We start from the raw sequence: 22,462 nt of genomic DNA, 5'->3' as shown, positions 1-22,462 counted from the left end.
AAGTTTTAGTTAAACAAGTGTTTAAATTTGAATTACTGTGTCATGTCCAGTGTTCTAAAATGAAACTATATTCGTTTAATGCCATAGATTTTTACGTATTTTTATTGAATTTTTAGCAGTTTTAATTCTACTATCACTGATTTTAATAAATAATGCCCGTTTAATTCTTTGTTAAAATAATGTTTTCATTAAAAATGATTTTTAACTTTATGCCTTACGTACATTTCTATATTATAAGATGATATTAACCTTCATAAACTCATGGTCAAAAATTTACATTAAATACCGAGTAAGGTGCAAATGTACCACAATAAGGAATCTAAAAAAGGAATATATTCTGATCATAAAATATATATATATATATATATATATATATATATATATATATATATATATTATTAATGCTGTAAACCTTGATAAACGATTAGACATATTTAAAAATAATATAAAATAATTACAAAATCAAGATAAATAATTAAGACAAAAATTACGATCCTGTGACATTTTAAATAGAAATTTAACCCATTAGCGCCGTGCGTTGCTTTAAAGCAACGGCAGACATGCCTGTATTTGGGAGGAGCTTGAAGTCATAAGACAGTCATAAAAGAGGTGTGACCTTGCAAATTCTATCAACCATAATCGCCCACACTCAGTTATGCGTATTTATTTGCGGTGTTAAGAACTGTTTGTTAGTTTGGTGCATTTGAAGTTGAGTATAATATTAGAACTTAAAAATAATGGACATTCGATTTGATTAAGTACCATAATTTCGATATAAATGAAACTTATTATTTATATATGTTAAATTTATGTTGATTATACTTCTAACAAAACATATTTTAAATAATTTATATGAATTGATCAATAACTACTTGTCAGTGCCTGTTGTAACCCAGCCGTTGTCTTAAAACCACGCTAGGCGCTTGTACTACCTGTTTTTTAAATTTTATCATTGTTGTTCTAGGCGAGGTATTTTGCTTGCTCATGCTCTTAATATAATTTATAATGATGAATTAGATGGCGATATTTTTGTAGAACCTCCAGATATAAATGTAGACACTGACGAGGATTCAGAAGATGAAGATGGAGGAGGGTATATAGTGATATAGTAATCAAATCTTTTATAATAAAAACGTATGGCCTTAGTAGTGTAATGTAATGTTAATACCTACCATTTTTAGGCTGGTGATAACCTTTTATTAAACGATGAAAGAATTGGTTTGAATGAAGATTATATACAGAATGAAGATATTCCTGGCCGTGGCCATAAATTTGATTCTGAAGTGGTAAAAAATTTGATTTCAGATAGACTTCTTGCGCCTCGAAATCAACCTTAATGGCTGAAGGGAGCAGACTTTGACAAAGAACCTGCATCGGTACTTGTAAAATCCGACTATTCTAAATATGAACAAATATCTTCAACAAAAAAATTTGAAAAGTTTGTAAATGATGCGTTTATCCAACATTTAGTTGATGAAAGTTGTCGCTATGCATTATTTTTAAATTGTCCCGATCCGAAGAAGATAACAGGCGAGGAGATCCGTTTGTTTATTACTATTTTATGTCTAAGTGGGCATAATCAATTACCATCCAAGCGGCATTATTGGAATTATAATGGTGATATGAAAAATTATGCAGTATTCAAGGCCATGCGAAGAGATCGATTTTTACAGATGGTTAAAATTTTGTACCGGAAGAGCATTTATCTTACGATAAAAGTATGATAAACTACTTTGGTAGACATAGCTGCAAGCAGTTTATCAGAGGAAAGCCAATTAGATTTGGATAAAAAATGTGGTGTGTCAACACAAAAGATGGGTATTTAGTTAACTTTAATTTATACCAAGGACAAAATCCAAAATCAAATAATGACTATGAAAAACTATTTGGAAAAGCTGCCAGTCCTTTCTTATTACTATTAGACGATCTGCCAGCCGAGAAAAGCAATCTAAGATACGATATTTATATGGATAATTTGTTTTCTGGAACGGCTTTATTTTCATTTTTAAAATTTCGTGACTATAACGCAATTGAAATCATTCGCGAAAACCGAGTTCCCAGAGGATGTCCGTTAACTCCTAAAAATGAGTTTTTGGAAAAAGATCGAGATTATTTTGAAACGGCTATTGAACGAAATGATGGACAATTATGTCCGGTGTATGGATAATGCAGCAGTAACAATGATTTCATCATCCTGCGGCACTCAAGTGCCGCAAGTAAGAAGATTTTCTCAGAAACTCAAACAAAACATAATTGTTTCTAGACCGAAATTGATCGCCAAGTATAATACATTTATAGGAGGAACTGACCAAATGGACCAGAATGTAAGTTGCTACCGGATCAATATTCGTGGCAAAAAATAGTATTGGCCAATTTTTACGTGGATGCTTAATGTTGCATTACAAAATAGTTATATATTGTATAATAAAACTGGCAGAGAAAATGAATCGCAATTAAATTTTACAAGAGAGATTGTAAGCACATATTTAGCGAAGTATAGTGTACTTAGTAAAGGAAGTGGAAGACCGTCGGCTTCCTTGACAGCATCTGTCGACAGCCGAGTATCTGATGACATTCGTTTTAACACCATCAATCATTTGATACAGTACATTTCAGATGGGGAAAAGAGATGTGCGTCTAAAACATGTAAGGCTATCGTTAGAACAATGTGTTAAAAATGTGATATTTTACTATGTACTTCTTGTTTTATACCGTTTCACTCTCGATAGTGTAAATTTTTATAATTAATCACACCGAATTAGATTTTTTCTGAATAAATATCTATTTTTGTTGTATTGCCCTCTTTACTGTATCCCAAATACTTTAATTTTTTGGTTTATTATTTTCAACAAAAACTAGGTAGTGTAAGCGTTGCTTTAAGGCAGATATCTCAGAAAAAATATTTTATGAAGTTTTTTATTATTTAAACACAGTTCATTAATAATATTGCAAAAAAATAATACAAAATCAATAATTTATTAATCTCGGCGCTAATGGGTTAATTATCACACTTGTTATAAACTGTTATTTCTTCTGGTAAAATGGTTAAAATGAATTGGTTTGTATTGGAATGTAATGACTTCTCATTTTGGTACATACAAATTAGATCAACTTTCCAATCTCGTATGTAAACGATTAACTTTCCAATCTTGATTTTTTAACATCCAAACTTTATAAGCGTTGATGCGACCAATTCGCATTAGATGAAAAAATATTGTCATCGGCTACCGATTACTTTTTCTTTGAGTCGTGAACTATGTTGCCAATTTATGTGTTAAATACACTGCACTCTTTGTTTTATTGAAGTGTAGTATAATATCCGGCTTGTAATCTATTTCTTATCCACTTATTTTGTCATCGCAATGTTCTGTCGGTAAAAGAATAACTTCTGTATTTTTCTTTAGGACGTAAGAATCTCAGGTTTTGGAATATAAGATTTATTTTTGAACAGTATACCACACAAGTATACATTTTCATCTAAAAGCTTATTGACTTACTTAATACTGGTAAAAAAGTAATCAGTAGTTATTCCATATCCTGCAGATAAATGCTTTACCAGATTCATCACTAGACTTTGTCTTTGGCCTTTTTCAGGTTTGTACTTTTTTTGCCTAAAAGTATAAATTATATAATATTGCATTTTTTGCATGAAATAGTTTACCTAAATCAATTTGCATATTGGGTGTATATGCCGAACTACAATCAGCCAATCCTCAAATCTTTAAACCGTACTTGTCCGGCTTACTCTTCATAAACTCGAAACGGAGCCTTGCCTCGGAATGGGACTAACTGCTCATCCACGTTTAATTGTTTAGATATTTCAGAATATTTCTCGCAATTTGATATAAAGTCATCAACGACATCTCCGATCGCTGCATATTTATTAAGGCGTTCTCTTCCTTCTCTTGTTTCAAAATTGTCGACTTTTACGAAGCACATAATCTGTTGTCAGACATGGTAGAGGATACTATAGAACGGCATAAAGTTAGATCTTGGCTCCATAATACACGTAGTGGCTCTTTAGCAATATGACAGACTCGAAAAATAATATGCAAACCAATAAATGCTTCTAGTTGTTCTTACACAAAAGGAGAAATAGCCTTTCAAGTTTTTGCATAGTATGATTCGGCTTTTCTATTCGTCTTCAGGTAAGTCACATTCATAATATTTTGCGACAAAAATAATTCAAAAACTTCTTTTATGCTAGGAAATTAAAAACTATATCTAGGCAAACAGGTTAAAACATTTTGTATATTACATTATCTTCTCTTTAGCCTCGTAGTAAGTGAAATTTTTGCCACACATTATTATATTTAGACTTATAAATTAGATTTTCAGTATTATTTACTAATTGATTACTGATCTCTATATTAGTCGTTTCAATATCACTTGAACTATTTTCTAATAACAAATCACTAAAATGACTATCGTATCTGTTTCCAATATCGCCAATACTTCATCAGTTACCTTGTTTGGATTTCAAAACTTAAATGTTTCACTCACTGTTTCACTCACTAAGTCTGTGAAAGTGAGACAAACTCATCTGTGTAGAAGCTTTGAAATAAATTGGGAATCCCCGAGAACGCTAACATCGAGATGCGGGGGTTACTTGCCAAGTGAGGTTCGGCTGAACTCTAAGAAACACAATCACCTATACCATTTTTCAAATTAAAAACGTTGCACGTCACAATTTATATAAAGTGACGTCACTTATATTTAAAATTTCCAGAACGTCAACCTTAGAGTTCAAATTTTCCTAACACAGCTAATAATACGAAACCCATACGGAACTGCTCGATCTTTCATAGGCGTCAACATGGTATAATAATCAGAAAAATGTAATCGTCATTATATTGGGAATTTTAGAATTATATTAATTAAATAACCAAAAACATTTAAGTCTAATATTTTACAAAATAATAATTTTAATTAAATATATTAGACAATTGTACACAACTAATACGGGAATACTTTAATGACAGTTCAGCGTGTGTCAAAATTGTTTAAAGTGTTGCTGCTTTTTTAGAGAAAGAATTTTGTTAATGGTTTGATTTCTTACACAATTTGATCATAGTATTTTATATATTAATAAATTGTATTGATAAATACATATTAAATTTAGATTAATAGCTTTAAAAACTAATTATTATTGTTGTGTATTGTGATTGTGCTATGCCAAAACAACTGAATAGTCCGTAGAAAGCTGGTAAGCTTTCATATAAGATAAGATAAGGACCTTTTTACTATTAATGCTCTAAAAGAGGTAAGTTTAAAATTTAGAATATATAATTTTGTATTCAAATATTTTCTTATATATTTTAGTGTGTTGCAGTAATCTTAAAACTAAATGTATTTACTGTTATTATAACAGTTTGACAAATAGTTGAAATTTTAAAAATTCCCCACTTACTAACTATTCTGATGTTTTGGCAACGCTGTGGGGTTCCGATGTCGTAAATGACGTGCAATCATTTTTATATGAAAAATTTTATATAACTTGTTTCACCAATTTTTCGAAACATTCTTGTGCTACATTTTAAAAATATTTAAGAAACATACCTGAAAGGAAATTAAATAAAAAATATTATTTTTAAAAATATCGCCAACAATTGATGTTTGAGGTTCAAATACACCACGTTCGGGTTTATGAAGGTTAAATATTGGGCAGACATACAATATCACTAAAAAATATAAGGAGTAAGGTCATTAGAAAGAAAGTAATAGATATAAAAGATTTTGGAAAATAGTGTAATATTTTTAAGACATAACCTATAAAAATTTAAGTAAATTTTTTATGGAAAACTGAAAACTAAACTTATTCCATATCTACATGTATTTAAACTGACATATCCTAGCTGTAACAAATTAAACAATAAGCGCTCGTGGAAGGAAAGTACTGCAATTCTTGTTGCATTTGCATATAATTTTGTAACTATTTTACTGTATGTATTAAAATATACTAATTTATAAATGTTTATTCTTAAGTTGATTATGTTTAAAATCAAGATATTTTAATTAGTTGATTCAAAGTCGTGGATTGTTACAAGATGTAAATACTAAAGACTACAAATACTATTAATACAATTTTCATTTTTTACTTCTTTCGTCTACATTTAATTAAATTTTTTTGTTAATTCAAAATATTTAAAATTTATTACCTACTAAATTAAATTCATATTTAGATTTATATAATTACTGTAGTTATCTAAAACAATATTTTATTTTATCCTCCCCAGTCCCAAGAAAGCAGTTTTTATTATTTTAACAATATTTTACATTTTCTCTCTTCATTTGTGAAAACTATAAACGACAATTTATAAAAACTAAAAAACATTATTTGACAGACATAATATGACAGGTCCAGTATAATGGACATTGATATAATTTAAGTATAAAACTGAAAAAAACATTCTCGTTCAGGAAAAATACACAAGTACATTTTGCATTTTGTACAAAAGAATCTCGTCTTCTTAGTGCATCAAGGGTTTCGGCAACGCATGTAAGAATTTTTATTGCTGACAGAGCATATTACCAACTGGTCATTGCTGGTTTTTGTATCTGTAGGCGGTAACTGGACAACTTTAGATCTTTTTACAGGAATTATGGGCTCTTCATCTTCAGATGACTCCGGTTCTCTTGGAATAGAAGCACTAGCTTGTCTTCCGCTTGTAGGCTTACCACCTAGAGCTAGTGACCTTCCAACATACAGATTAAATTTCAGTAAATTCATTACCTTTGATCTTTTATCGCCAAACGCTGCACAATCTTGACGATACTCATCTTTTTTTATAGCCCTTTTTCTATCCGAATTGTCGAATAAAGGCCTCTCCCATTTCTCGCCATTCATCCCTGTTGTGTGCTAGGCGTTTCCACATTGGTCCTGCGACTCTTTTGATATCGTCGCTCCAGCGCATTTGAGGTTTTCCTCTTGGTCTCTTCGCATCGTACGGTCGCCAGTTTCCAACTTCTTTGTTCCATCTACCATCTTCGACACGTTCGTTGTGTCCAGCCCATTTCCATTTTAATTTAGCTGCTTGTTTCGCGGCGTCCTTTATTTTTGTTTTGTTCCGGATTGCTTCGTTCGTTTGCCGATCTATTAGTAAGATACCAAGCATCTGTCGTTCCATGGCTCGCTGAGTTTTTCGAATCTTGTCCATGTTCTTTTTTGTGAATGTCCAGGTTTGAGCTCCGTAAGTGAGAACGGGAAGGATACAAGAATCAAACACTTTGGTTCGAAGGTTTTGGGGTATTTTTTTGTCTTTCAGTATGTATGAGAGTTTTCCAAATGCGGCCCATCCCATTCTTACTCGTCTGCTTATTTCGGTAGTTTGGTTTTCTTTGTTTACCTTGATATTCTGACCCAGATATATGTATTCTTCTACATGTTCCACTTTTGTTCCTTGGATGGTTATCGTCGATTGATCATCTTTATTCGACATTAGCTTAGTTTTACTCAGATTTATTTTCAGTCCTTTTTTTATGGATTCCGTATGAAGCTCATCGATCATCGTCTTCAGTTCTTTCCAGCTGTCGGCTATTAGTACTACGTCATCTGCATATCTTAGATGGTTTAAATACTTTCCGTTTATCGATAGTCCCTTCGTTTCCCAATTTAGTGATTTAAAGATGTCTTCAAGTGCGGCAGTAAATAGTTTTGGAGATATGGTGTCTCCCTGTCTTACTCCTCGGTTGATTTTTATTGGCTTCGTTTTCATTCCGTTATCCATCGTGACTACCATTTCAGCGTGTTGGTATATATTATGTATTAATATCCTATATCTAGAATCTATTCTGCAGTTGACCAGTGCTTCCTCAATGGCCCATAATTCTATGCTGTCAAAAGCTTTCTCGTAGTCTATAAATGCTAAACAGATTGGTAAATTGTATTCGTTAACTTTTTCTATTAGGACCTTTAGTGTGTGAAGATGGTCGCATGTACTGAACCCTTTTCTAAATCCGGCTTGCTCTACTGGTTGATATACATCGAACTTTGTTGTCAATCTATTTGTAATTATTTTTGTGAATGTTTTATAAAGTTGTGGTAGTAGTGATATTGGACGATAATTTTTCAGATCTGTATTGTCCCCTTTTTTGTGTACTAATATTGTGTTAGCAGTATTCCATTCCCTTGGTATGTTTCCTTTAAATAGGCATTTATTAAAAAGTATTTTTAGGTACCTGATGACTTCTTCTCCTCCTTCTTTCAACATTTCTGCCAGAATTCCATCACTACCCGGTGCTTTATTTCTTTTCAATTCTTTAATTGCATTTTCTATTTCTACTTCGCTTATTTCCGGCATTACTTCAGAATTTACGTTTGTTATTTGTCTTTTCAGATTTTGCTTTGAAGAGTCGGGGGGATCGTTTCTTGAGCGGTATAACTCAGTATAGAAGTTTTCAACTATGTTTGATATCTGAGCTTTGCTTATTTCTAGTTGGCCTTGTTGATTTTTCATAGTTATAATATTTTTCTTTCCTAATTTCGGTTTGGTATATTTCAGACTTTGATTTTTCTCTATCACTCTTTCTACACGTTCTTGTTGATGTTTTTTAATATCGTCTTTTATCTGTTTTCGTAAGGCTCGATTAAGTTCTTTGTATTCTGTGGTATTTCTTTTGTTTAGTGACAGGAGCTCTTTTCGTTGTTTCAGCATATTCTTCGATTCTGCACTTATTTTGGATTTTTTGTTGTTATGGCGGGTTGCTACTTCTGAGCTAGCATTCAATAGTTCTTTTATTATAACTGAGTTAATTTTATTAACGCTGAGTTGTTCTAGATTCAGTGTTTGGGCGGTTTTTAATTTGCTAGCATATTTTTCTTTATCGACTTTTAGCTTTTCTGTGTCTATTTGTATCGTGTTATTAAAGTTAATTCTACGTTTGCTATACTTAATCCTTAGTTTAGCTCTAACCATTCTGTGATCACTACCCAGAGAGACATTATTTATTACTGTTACACCTTCTACGATACCTTTCTTGTTACACATGATGTAATCGATTTCGTTCCTTGTTTTTCCGTCTGGTGATAACCACGTCCACTTTCTTTGCGGTTTTTTCTTATAAAATGTGTTCATTACGAAATATTTGTTGCTATGTAGGAAGTTAACCAGGGTTTCTCCTCTCTCATTTCTAACACCATAGCCGAATTCACCAATATAGTTTTCGCTTTCTTCTAGTCGTTGTCCAATCTTAGCGTTGAAATCTCCTATTATAAGTGTGTAAGTGCTGTGATAGTTCGTGTTGGTTTCTATTATTTTCTCGTAGAACTCATCTATCTCTTCATCGGGGTGTGTTGAAGTTGGGGCGTACACTTGAATGATTTTTGAATGACGATACTCATGATATCCATGAATTGATCAATGCAAGATCAATAAAGATTCTATAATATGAAATAAATCTGTCACACAAATCCACACCTTCCATTCATTGGTTGTATTTAACAATTGTATTTGGGCAAGGCACCAGAATGTACTTTGATTTTTTTTCCATCTTCGTACGTCAGCTTATGGCAAAGAACCTGCAGATGTAGAAGCCATTGTCACAGATCTGTTGTCCATCCATTTCAAAATAGATACTTTACTATCACCGCGTACCCATTCTTCATGGGCCCTCGGCCTTCTTTTAGTAAAACAGAATCTTTTTTTATTTTGCCCCTAAGTACTCGTGGAATTAGATTATTCTGAATGGTACCAATACCAAGTAATCCTTTTTCTAATAAATAATGGAGTAAATTAATGGAGGTGAAATATCTATTAGAGTTAATTGTTGTTCCAGAACACAAGTTCGCCGATAATTTTTTCACGACAGAGCCGCCAATGGCCAAGGATTTGTCAGGAGCAGCATGAAACCAAGTGTTTGCACCTTGATAAATAAAGAAATCCAAGATTAGCCGTGTTTTTGAAGCAAGTACAAAATTCTTCAAACCTACAGAATTAGGTTTGTTGTTGACATACTGTCGTAGACTAGTGGTGCCAGTGAATGGAATCATTTATTCGTCGATGGACAACTCGCGAGATCTTTGTAGAGTGATAAATTTATTTCGTACAACATCAAGAATAGACAGAAAAATTAGGATAGAAAGAAAACATAAAATAGAGAACACATAGGACCATATATTCACTATACAAGAGATAATAGAGAAAGCCTTAAAGAAAACTAAAGAAGTATACGTACGTTTTATAGAAAAATCATTTAATTTACTGGAAAGGAAAACTATTACGTTTAGAGAAACCATTATGTATGTAAAAGGAAAGACAGTTAAGATTTTATTTTACGTATAGTGCGTCTGTATATCCGCTTATACGTATTTCATCCTAAAAGGAATCTTCGGAGCGGCTATTTACAAACGTTCTGAACGTGAAAATCATCTTTTTTGTCGTAATAGAAGCAACACTAAAATGGATTCGATATGGACTCAATAGCGATATTTGATAATAAATCCGGAAACTAATTGTCGAAGGAATCTTCGGAGCGGCTATTCCTTTTAGGATGAAATACGTATAAGCGGATATACAGTCTGTCCCAAACCCTTCTTTCAGTGCGTCACTAATTTTGACGTCATATAGGATTTTAAGAATGTCGAGAATTATTGCATGACATTTTAGTTAAATTTGACAGTTGTAGGATCGTAATCTCTCTTTTTCTAATTGAAATAATTTAATAATTTTAATATTAGTCTTTGTTCTTTCTCGACATATTTCGGTATATTTAAAATATTTTTATGACAATAAATACAAAATTAAATTTTCAATAGTAATACCACTAGTGATTCAATTTTCGCGATAAGTCTGTCGATTTACTTCTAAACGAAACAGAGTTGCTTGAAAACACCACGAGTCCGTAGGACGAGTGGTGTTTTCTTTAAGAAACTCAGTTGAGTTTAGAAATAAAAGACAGACTTATAAGGTAAATTAACTAACGAGTGGTATTTTATTAGACTATTTCATGAACAAAGTGATAGGTCAAAAATTCAGTAGAATGAGAGGAAGGAATTTAATAATAATACATTTGATCTAGGTAACCCAAATCTACCCATTTTTTAAATAATTCACAATTAGTCATAATCATGAAATATTATAACTATAAATAATTTGTTATAATTATTTTTTACCTATACAATTAATATAACAATAAATAATTTGTACGTGAAAAAAATACATTATTCTCGACTATAATTATTATAAACGGTGCAATTGTAAAAATTTTGAATAGTATGACCGTTATTAGATGGATACAATGTATTGTTGCTATTATTACTTGATGTACTTGGAGTATTCCTAAAAGTATTCACTATGTTCTGATGATGTTCGGCACTAAGATGTAAATACGGTTTCATCGAGTTCGAACTTCCATGTCCAGTAATTTTCATAGCTTGTTGTTCACTAACGCCAGATTGTAGTAACTGACTAACTGCAGTGGCACGATTAGAGTGATTCGTTATTTTCACTTTTTTAGTGTCTAATCCTATCTTTTCTGCAGATATTTTTGTCCATTTGGATATTGTATTAATACCAATAGGACAATTCTTGTACCAATTACTATTATTATATTTATTCCACTTGCCATTCACAGTCAGAAAAAGTCTATCATTGGTAATAGTTTCCTTTTTCGATATAAGTTTCCGGTATAATCTCACAGGACACATTTCAGGATTCATCAAATTTTGAGTAAGCCATTTATTATCTGCACAGTTTTTATCACCACCTTTGCGGGTTTTGGAGACTATCGGGTTATATGCAATTCTGTTTGTTAAACAGCCTTTGTTGTTAGTCTCTTCCTTGAAAAAATGTAACATGAAAAAACTTGCTTCGTTACTTCTCCAAGCTAATTCTACGGCAGCTATATGAAAAAACTTCTTTTGAAGTCCCTCTGACGTGTCTTCGTCCCATTGTAAGCACATATTTTTATATTTATCCGAAGTCATAGCGACAGAACTCATTTTCCTTTTATCGGGTATAGTTTGCAACAATTTTCTCTTACTATCACGAGCCGCTCTCGCTTTCTTGAAGGTTATATCTTTGAAGGGATCAATATGTCTCTGATACTCACAGAAATATTTTTCTTGTATCAATTTTGCAGTAGTGTTCCATATGGTTTTAATAACACTCTCCTTGTAATCACTTCCATCAATTTTTCGCATGTTGAAGGCCCAGTCTTTTAGAATAAATGCTAGTCTTTCGTTGTTATTTTCTGCATCTAATTTGTAGTTGCGATCCACACAGAACATCATACATTGTCTCCATATATAAGATTTAGATTTTCTTGTGTTACTCGGTATATTTTCTTCAATGTTTTGGTTTATAACTTCGTTTGAAGTACCACCGAAACGACTCATTTTGACGTATACAGCTACAATAATTTTTTTGGCAAACGTCAAACTTTGCTTTGCGCATCCATGATTACGTCGTTGAAAACACTAAGCTGATAGACCAATCAGAATTGAAAGACAGTTGGTGTTTTCGCGATAACACAAGCTGTCTTTGGTTTGTGATTGGTCAGATTATGTGAAAATTTTAAGATGAGTGAAATAGTCAATGTAAAATGTCTGATAATACTAACCTGGAATGACAATTATTATACTCCGTTCGCTTAGCTCGGGCATATTTTGACAGATTCATTGTCGGAAACCTACAACACAACAATTCCTACTTCTCAGTATTAATAGCTCAAGTATCCTACTATTGCAGACTTCTTTCTTTAAAAAAAGAAGAATTATTTTAAATAGTGGAGGTGTATACTAAACCCATCAAATTTTGGGTAGTATATATTTAAAAAATATATTTTAGTTGTTATAATTTAACATAACTATTTATTATATGGTGCAGATAAATAAATATTGATTGTCGGCAATTCGCAAAGTTCTATTTTATTTACTATTTTAGTTTGTTTACTATTAATATTGGCTATGAGCACGTGGGCTTGGTTGTATAGTAATTTCCAGCCACTTTTAGTCTGTCAAAAAGTACCTAACTTCGCAAAAAAATAATTACTAAATTCACTAGACAGTTAGGACTGGGAATAGCGAACCGAGTATATTATTTTATCAGTTGACATTGTGAAAGTACTGTCACGATCAAGACAATCTGCGTCAAATTATATTTATGCGCATCGTTGATTGGATATCTATTTAGCGTATTCTAAACTCCAACCAATTATACATCCGTAAGCAGAATTAGCTTTACGATAAATAATTTTCTAAGTTCTATGTATAATAATCACAGATACACGTTGTTTTCTGTCACTTCTAGCTTAATGTGTTAGAGAGAATTCGATCAACTATGACGCACTGAAAGAAGGGTTTGGGACGAACTATACAGACACTATACGTGAAATCAAATCTTAACTGTCTTTCCTTTTATTTCGGTATACTCTTTATGAGTACTAGAAACCAATTCGCTAAGGATTTTTGCTTAGTTGAGGAGATATTATGTTGTGAAATGCAATTTTAGATTTCCCATGTCTCCTTAGAATGCACAGATTAAAGCCGAAATCTGAATTTGGTTTCGACAATTAGTTTCCGGATTTATTATGTACGTATGTACCTATGTACAATATAAAATTCCTAATTTTTTTTATCAGTTATCTTGGTTATTATCATTGCATTTTGTATTAGTTCTGTTTCGTATCTACTTATATCTATATCTCTCGGCGATTTCACTCTCGAAAAAATAAAGGTATAAAATAATAATACAAAAAAATGTTTTAAGTTAATAGGTAATATAGTTTTCGAAAGCCTAATAATATAATTCTTTAAGTGGTTTAAATGTAATACATTAATTACTAGTTTTACACTTATATTTTTATTATTTAAAATAAACCAAAATTCCAAAAAAATATTACAAATACTCCACGAGTAATTATTGATAATGATGTAATGATTACATACTTTTAGAATTCACTGTAGAACACCTTTATAATATTTTAATGCACTATCCTTACAGGGTAAATTAAACATTTTGTACTCCAGAACCAATATGTCAATCATTTAAATTTTTTCCTTGTACTATAGAAAATAATGAAATAGATTATTTTATGTACTATTTAGACTTGTTATTACCTTGTAGATTTTTTACCTTACTAAAATAGCTACAGAGTAGACCATTGTAAGATCAATAAACAAATATTACTACACGTACAATATCAATTAGTATTTGCATTGTTTTAATTACCCTTTTCCGATAATTTTTTATGACCTTCCTTATTTCGGACAAATACTTGTGACACTTTAGACATGGGCTGAGAAATAGAGCGCAATGACAGAAGTACGTCACATCATGGAACCATGGATGTTAAATCTAGATACAATGAGACGACTTAACGCCTTTGAAATGTGGACCTATAGAAGAATTATAAGGGTTTCCTGGGTAGATAGAGTTACGAATAATGAAGTACTGAGAAGAATAGGTAAAAAGAAGAAAGTTGAACTTACAATTAAAGAAAGAAAGCTACAGTATCTCGGACATGTGACGCGGGGCGAGAAGTATGGCATCCTGCGACTCATAATGCAAGGAAACATAGATGGCAGAAGAAGCATCGGAAGAAGACGAATTTCATGGCTTAATAACCTGAGAGAATGGTTTGGATGCAGCTCAAAACAACTTTTTTGAGCTACTGCCTCAAAAATTAAAATAGCTATGATGATTGCCAACTTCCGTAGCGAAGATGGTACCTGAAGAACAGAAGTACAAAATAGTGGGAATAAAATACTTCCTGGATTGTCAAGTAGAATAATATCGTAGCAAATATTAGTATATATATATATTGGGTTTTGGACACAGAATATGAAATATGGAGGAAACCAAACAACAAAAAATTATACAAGAGTTCATACCTCTTATTACAGATGTAATTTTTTTTTCGGAAACAACGAAGAAAGGAAATTAAATTTAAAAACTAAAATATTACATACACTTCTGTTTAGGAGAGAGAAAAGATCATCGCAGAAGGACAGGAATACTCAAAAAATACGAAAAATGTATTAACGTGGGTTAATACATTTTTCGTATCTTACAACGAACGTGTTATTAAAGATTATATTTAAAAAAATCCAAATAATAATGAAGAGCGTATTAGACTTTGTGACTAAAAAAAGCTGGGGTGGTTCAAAAGAAGAGGATCAGGTAATAATAAGCTGATCATACACATGGTAGAGATTTACATCGTAGGTAGATATGACAAATAATCTCAAAAAAGGTTTCACCATAAAGCAGAGAAATTTTTGACGACAATCGGGTTAACCTTTGTGTCTATACCCAGGTACCTGGGTATCCTTGGTGATTGTTTTATCTGAATCATTGACGATAGTATAAATATTTTTATTCGAGCTTCTAGTTATTGCTAAAATTACTTAGAACGAAGAGATTTATAATAAAAACCAAAGAAAAAAATGCATACAATATATTAAAATTACCTGTCAAAGTTTTTACACCATTACGTCCACACCCGTGGCACCCGGGTAACACTAATGTTTAGTAAATTATGAAGCTCTGTCTAGTTTTTTTTTATAATAAAAGTGATATGGAAACGTAAATAAAAGTTACATTTTAAACACATTGCCACACTTACTTATATTTACTGAGTGTTCGTTACATAGTGGACGATTACAAACATTACATGATTTTCGTGTCTTTCTTAGCCGCTTTTTCGCTAAAGACATACAAATGTAGCAGTTTCCAACAATTTTGAGGCGTCCAGTGGAATCTCGAAGTGGTAATGACTCTGCAGTATTACTTGAATCTGTAGGTAGAGGTTTTCCTAACATACACTCAATTCCTGACCTTGATGAAAAATTTCGGTATACATTTGGTACTTTAGATCTAGCAAAAATTGCAGGCATCACTAGTTGTTTCCCTAAGTCTTGTAGAAAAATTCTACGCTTACTGGTTTCAGTAGAACTCTGTGGATTATTCTCTGTATAAATTATATAGGTTGCTAGGCAAGCTACGTCTAGGATATTGTAAAAGAAGGCTACTGGCCAACGCAAAGTTCTGCGTTTAGTGGAATAATGAGAAACCATTTTGTCCATGTTGTCTACGCCTCCTTTAGTTGTATTATAGAACTGAATTATTTCAGGTTTATTTTTTGGGCCATTTACATTATCGTTTTCATGCATTGTTGACAGCAAGATAACGCTTTTTTTTCTTTTTTGGTACATATGAACAAATAGTAACACGATCTGCACTGAATCCGTGTAATGACGATTCAGGCTCACGCTCTGGCAAAGGCAGCATTTCTTGTGGAATATATGGTTTGTTTCTTTTCAAAGTACCAACTAATGATAAATTCCAAGACAACAGGAGACGGGCTAGTGGAAGAGTTGTGAAAAAATTATCCATTGTTATGTTTCGTCCAGAATTTTTGTATCGGTAACACAGATCTTTTACTACGCGTTCACCTTGATTAGTTTCACGTCCAGTCGAATTTTTTCCAGTATAAATTTGTCCAGTAAGTGGATACGAATTATTGGCGTCACAAACCCACCAAACCTTGATGCCATACTTGTCAGGTTTTGCTGGCATATATTGCGTGAAACGTGTCCTACCTCTAAAAGGAAATAACTGTTCATCCACAGTAAGAGAATTCGACGGTACATAGTTTCGACGTAAATTATCATTGAGAATATGGAATATATCTGTAATAGCTGCAGCTTTATCATTTTGCAAACGTTCTGCAAGTGTTTTGTCATTGTCAAACCGTAAGAATCTGCTGATGCTCCAAAAGCGATTTATGCCCATACTTGCTCGGTACAAAGGATGAGAGTGTGTTTTCCATAAATCTTTCGAGCGCTCTGAATTTGAATGCCTTACTCCTGCTGTAATAAGAATACCTAAGTCTGCATCAAATTCTTCTGTTATGAGTGACTTCCAAACATTTCGAGGTTTGTCGGGGTTTTCAACATTATACTTTTCACAAACGCTATTAGCTTTTCGATTGGTTTCGCGTATAATTATGTCACACATTACGTCACTGAAAACACATTTGAATGTATCTCTAATCGAAAGAGTTTTAGTAGAACGTACTGGGCCCGTTTTTTCACCCAAAAGGTTACGTTTCAGTGTTCGACTTGCAGTAAACGGTTTTCGTTGCCAAATCGTTTTATCTTTTGCAACCAGAACATAACTTTGGGAAGAACTTTCTTGAAAATCGTCAAAATCTTCATCACTACTATCGTCGCCGTCGGTATTGATTTCAATCTTATTATTTATATCAGTAAAAACGTCCTCTACGTCAGAAGCTTCATCTCCATCCGGTTTGCTTTGCGAAACATAGTCCTCATCTGATTCCTGGTTTTCGATATTTTTGTCTACTTCCTCATCTATATCGTCTATAAATTGTTGCAAGTACTTCTGTTGCTTTTCATACGTCATTCTAAAATTGAATGATCTATGTATAAAACATTGTAAAAATAAACAGTAATAACTTACCTTCTAAATTCGCTAGCACTCACTTCTCTTCTTGCCATTATTACAAGTAATTACAACATAAAACACGCATATAGTCACAAAAATATTAACAACTTGTAAGCACAGTTAAATAAACACTGAAAGCAAACAAAGAAAAATCCCAATTGTCTGTTATTTTCGGAATGTACAAGCGAAGTTTACCGAAACAATGCCGGGTACCTGGGTAGCACGGGTATAGACTCCCGTATCAGGTACTTGGGTATTGACATAACGGTTAATACTCTGAGATTACTATGAAAATGAAACTATCTTGTTAGTACCTAGAATCCTCACAAGTCATTCCTAACTTTTGCTCAATGTCTAGTACCTAGTAAAAATCTTTACTCCGTAAAAATCCAATACAAGATCATCACACCACTATCAAAATTAATAAAAAGGCCCAGTGTGCCAAGCACACAAGCCTGCATAAAAACGACCCAAAGTCTTAAAAAAACTCAAATGTCCACAAGCTTGCGGTTCGCAACATGAATGAAGTAGAATCATTAAAATTCTACTCTTAAGGCATCATTTAATACAGACCAGAGTTAGATAACACCAACATCAGATTAATTACATACTGAGATTTTTAGAGGTCTAATACCAAAAAATATTAGAAAATTATGTAAAAAGGAAATAATTTATGAAAATTTATTTAAATGTAAAGGTATTGAGGGGGAGAGATTTGAATTGCACAAATGAATATAAATTCTATTGTATGATTTTACTTAAACGAATTTTGAAAATTTCTTATTATATGGGCACAAAATATTAAATAAGAGAAAAGTGTATAATTGATTGGAATAATACAAGATTATACAGGGAAATTAAAGTAATAAGATCTGAGATTTATTTTTAAAAATGAACTGAATGAATGGCACTGGGCAGCATGCTTAAAGATGCAGTTGAGCGCATAGATAAATTAAAAGTTTAAAAGGTATATATCGCCTTTTTTTGGATGGTCGATAGAAATATGGAGGCAACTATACATGCACCAAGAGTTTTGAAATAGTTTCTTCTACTTAAGTTGCCATGGGCTACCTCAGGAAATGTCGGCGACTATCATACTTATAATATTATTAAATTGATCTCGGAACTCATACTTTGGTCCTCTGATTATATACACGGCTAAAACGGAATTGTCTACACCACTGAAGAAAAAGCCGAGGAGGACTCTTGAGAGAGAGTTTACTTTAAATTATTACCCAGATGAGGATATAGACTTCATCGAAGAAGTCAAAGAACAACAAGAAAGGCCCGAGGAACCAAATGAAATCATTCCTCCAATGTCACCGGCAAAGATAAACGAGCTAATTTAAAACAGTTTACCAAAAAAAGCACCTAGACCAGACCAGATCACAAACAGGGCTCTAAAATACTTATCGGTAAGAGACATAGTATTTCTAACAAATATAGTAAATGCAATGCTAAGATACAAGCTCTTCCCAAATCAGTGGAATAAGGCCTATGTCATAATGATACGAAAACTTGGATAGGACAGCACGTTTCCACAAAACTACAGCTGATAAGCTTACTACCAGCAATCACTAAAATAGTAGAAAGAGTCATCCTCAAAAGACTCCAAGCTTCAAGCTAAAACAAACAGGCTAGGGATAATACCTGAGGTATAATTTGGACTTAGATCAGAGCACTCCAACGAGCTACAAGTACTCAGACTAACAGAGTACATAGCAGCTAAATTTAATGATAACCAATACACAGAAGCAGTCTTCCTACATGTAAGCAAAGCTTTTGATAAAGTCTGGCACAAAGGGCTAATCTACAAAATGATAGGCCACGGATACAGTGGGGTACTGACGAGATTATTCTGCTTGTACTTGAGCAACCGGAGTTTCATAGTGCGAATAGGACAAGTCTTGTCCGACCTCGGAACCCCGGAGGCTACAGTAACAAAGAAATCAGTCTCCACTTCTTTTTTTTTTCTTCCTTTGCCCTATCCGTTTCGGATGTTGGCTATTAAAAAGGCTATTTTGACTTTGTTTACGGCACCTCTGAACAGTTCGGTCGATGTTAGTCCGAACCATTGTCGCAGGTTATGCATCCATGAGTGTCGTCTTCTTCCCGGTCCCCTCCTACTGTCGATTCTTCCTTGGACTATTACCTGTAGCAGCCGGTACTTAGTATGCCTCATGACATGTCCGAAGTACTCAAGCTTCCGTTTCTTTACGGTGAAGATTATTTCTTTGCTTTTGCCTATTCTCTGCATTACTTCCACGTTAGTGATGTGGTCTGTCCAGGATATCCGAAGAATACGGCGATATATCCACAGCTCAAAGGATTCTAGTTACTTCAGGGTGGCTTCCGTTGTGGTCCATGCCTCTGCTCCATAGAACAAGACCGGGAAGACATAACACTTGACCAGTCTTAATTTTAGTTCCATTGAGATTTTGCTTGTGAACCACTTTTTCATATTGTTGAACGCGTTTCGCGCTTTTTTAATTCGTGATCTTATTTCTGTTGACTGGTCCCATTTTGTGTTGACTGTGGTTCCAAGGTATGTGTATGTCTCCACTTGTTCTATTTTTCGGTTGTTTAATGTCAATTGCATCGGAGGTTGTTGTGTTCTGCTGATGAGCATGCATTTAGTTTTAGTTGTATTGAGTTCTAAACCATATTCTTGACTTGCTGTGTGTATGCTTTGCATGAGTCTTTGAAGCTCGTTGCAGTCATTTGCGATAATAACTGTGTCGTCAGCATATCCAATATTATTGATTACCTCTCCGTTTACTTTGATACCCTCCGAAACTTCTCCCAGTGCTTCTCTGAAGATTTGTTCAGAGTATATATTGAACAGGAGCGGCAAGTGGAAGCATCCCTGTCGTACACCCTTTTTAATATCTATCTTCCCACTGTGTAAGTTGCCCATCTTTATCTCAGCACTCTGGTTCCAATAGAGACTGGTTATCATGCGCAGATCCTTGCCATCAATATGCATCTTCCTGAGCATTTCCATGAGTTTATCATGTTTGACCTTGTCAAACGCCTTGGAGAAGTCGATGAAGTCCACTACTGTACACAATATACACCGCTGATATTCCAAGAACACCTGGAACCCTACTTAGCCTATGTGCCGATGACACAGCGATACTGGCTAAACATAGATATCTAGACATTGCAGTAAATAACCCGAAAAAAAAGTTTTAAAACATCAAAAAATAAAGTTAACAATGGAAAATCGCTATAAACTTAGACAAAAACACAAGCGGTGCTCTTTACAAAGAGACATTAACAGCCAGAGGAACAACTAATAGTGCAAGAAAACCTTATTGAGTGGAAAAACGAAGCGTAATATCTAGAAGTCATAATGAACAAAGGACTCACATTTGTAAAACATGTACTCGTTACAATACAAAAAGCAAATATGGCAAAAGCGTCAATAAGAGAACTCGCGGGTAGCAAAAGTAAACTGAGGATAAAAACAAAAATGAGGTTAATAAATAGTATCATACTACCGATACTAACGTACGCATCCCTTGCTTGGGGACACGTATGTAATACCACAAAGAAAAAGATACAAGCGGCCCATAACAGCAGCTTAAGAGAAGCAGTCAGCGTTCCAAGATACGTCGATAAACAATTCCTATTCAAAGAACTGCAACAAGTTATGTTGACAGAAATATTGAAGAAAAATCCAGGATAAAATTCGTACAACTGGAGAAGTATCCAAGTTCCATACTGCGACAGATCATACGATGTGACGCGTTTCATCCAAGGAAACACAAACATTCAAAACAACAAAAGTGTAATAAAATAAAAGGTATCCAGAAAGACAATAATTCAAAAATAAACCATATAGAGGACAACAATAAACCCTGGAAAGAGAATTAAATCAAGTACCCGAAGAGAATAAAACAAATAAACCATAGAGAGAACAAACCCCAGGGAGATAGTAAAAAAAGGATAGATCGTAGTTCTATCAATGCAGACAAGCCTGTAGGCCTCAAAAATTTAAGAATTTACTTTTCATGACATCCTAAAAAAAAATTATAAAAAATACAAAAAGAGGCCAAAAAAAAAACACTAACAAAAACTGGCCCAAGCCAACAAATAAACTAAAAAAAAAAATTCCCGGACACGTATGATCCAACTCCTTGAGCACCACGTCTCCGAAGTGGGAGCTGCCCAGAGCGACGGCTTGACCAAACAAGTAATTTCAGTTTCGCTGATAAGCACAGGAGGATAACAGGAATAAAGCGCCTAACGCTGGCTTAAATTTAAGTCGGTTACGGAATCATGTTGGAGTTCTATTATCCAGGTCTCCTATATGAAGAGCATTTGGCTGTGTCTGTCAAAATTCTTATTTCACCACACTTTCGTCCCTTTTGAGAAGTATTTCGAGCTACGGCTTTGGGGAATGGGCGTACTACAAACGGGCTTGAGAAGTCAGCGTTATTTGCCTTGTTGTCATTACACTGCAGTGAAAGTGTCGGTGTCAAGTTTGATGTTGATGGATTTACGGATAGTTGAAGGCTTGATGAGTAAGAAGACGTATTAGGATTCTCTTCTAATTCTGGATTTGGAAGATCTGTTACATAGGACGACAGATTTTCGTGATCGCCAAATATATTTTCATTAACAGGCCGTATCCAAACTTTTTTCAAATCCTTTAACAATGTTTGCAAGAGTAAATGCTTTTGCAAATGCCTTGCCTACGAGTTCAGCTACGTCATAGAAGCTTAAAGGACGTCCAGGATGGGTCATCATCCACTCATTAGCTATGTTGTTGTGGTAGGTTTTGTATGGTCCAAAAACAGTCCTGTCAAGAGGTTTAGTTGTTCTGTGCGAGGTGTGTGGCGGAAACGTTAATAGCACAATATTATTTTCCTTTGCCAAATCAATCACGGAAACTGCAATATGGGACTCGTGATTATCGAGTATTAGTAGCACTTTTTCTTGCTCTCTCGCCTTAACGTGGGCTATAAAATGCTGCAAGTGGATTTGCGCCTCCTGATGGATTTGCGCCTCCAATTGAACCCGGTGGTGCACCATGTAACATGTGGTCC

At 33.6% G+C, this 22,462-nt stretch overlaps 1 protein-coding gene across 1 annotated transcript in view; it reads left to right on the top strand.

Moving 5' to 3' along the window:
- The window catches only part of LOC140445067 (potassium voltage-gated channel protein Shaw-like), a 555,968-nt gene extending 555,651 nt beyond the window's left edge, over positions 1-317 (top strand). Inside the window, exon 10 of the mRNA XM_072536858.1 lies at positions 1-317. This exon is cut by the window's left edge and continues 645 nt beyond it. The gene's annotated coding sequence lies outside the window, so the exon portion shown is untranslated.
- Positions 318-22,462: the final 22,145 nt, after the last annotated feature.

This window comes from Diabrotica undecimpunctata, chromosome 7, assembly GCF_040954645.1.
Source record: "Diabrotica undecimpunctata isolate CICGRU chromosome 7, icDiaUnde3, whole genome shotgun sequence".
Classification (NCBI taxonomy): Eukaryota; Metazoa; Arthropoda; class Insecta; order Coleoptera; family Chrysomelidae; genus Diabrotica; species Diabrotica undecimpunctata.
The sequence above is the reverse complement of the archived record's forward strand: the minus strand, read 5'-3'. Positions and strand labels throughout refer to the sequence as shown.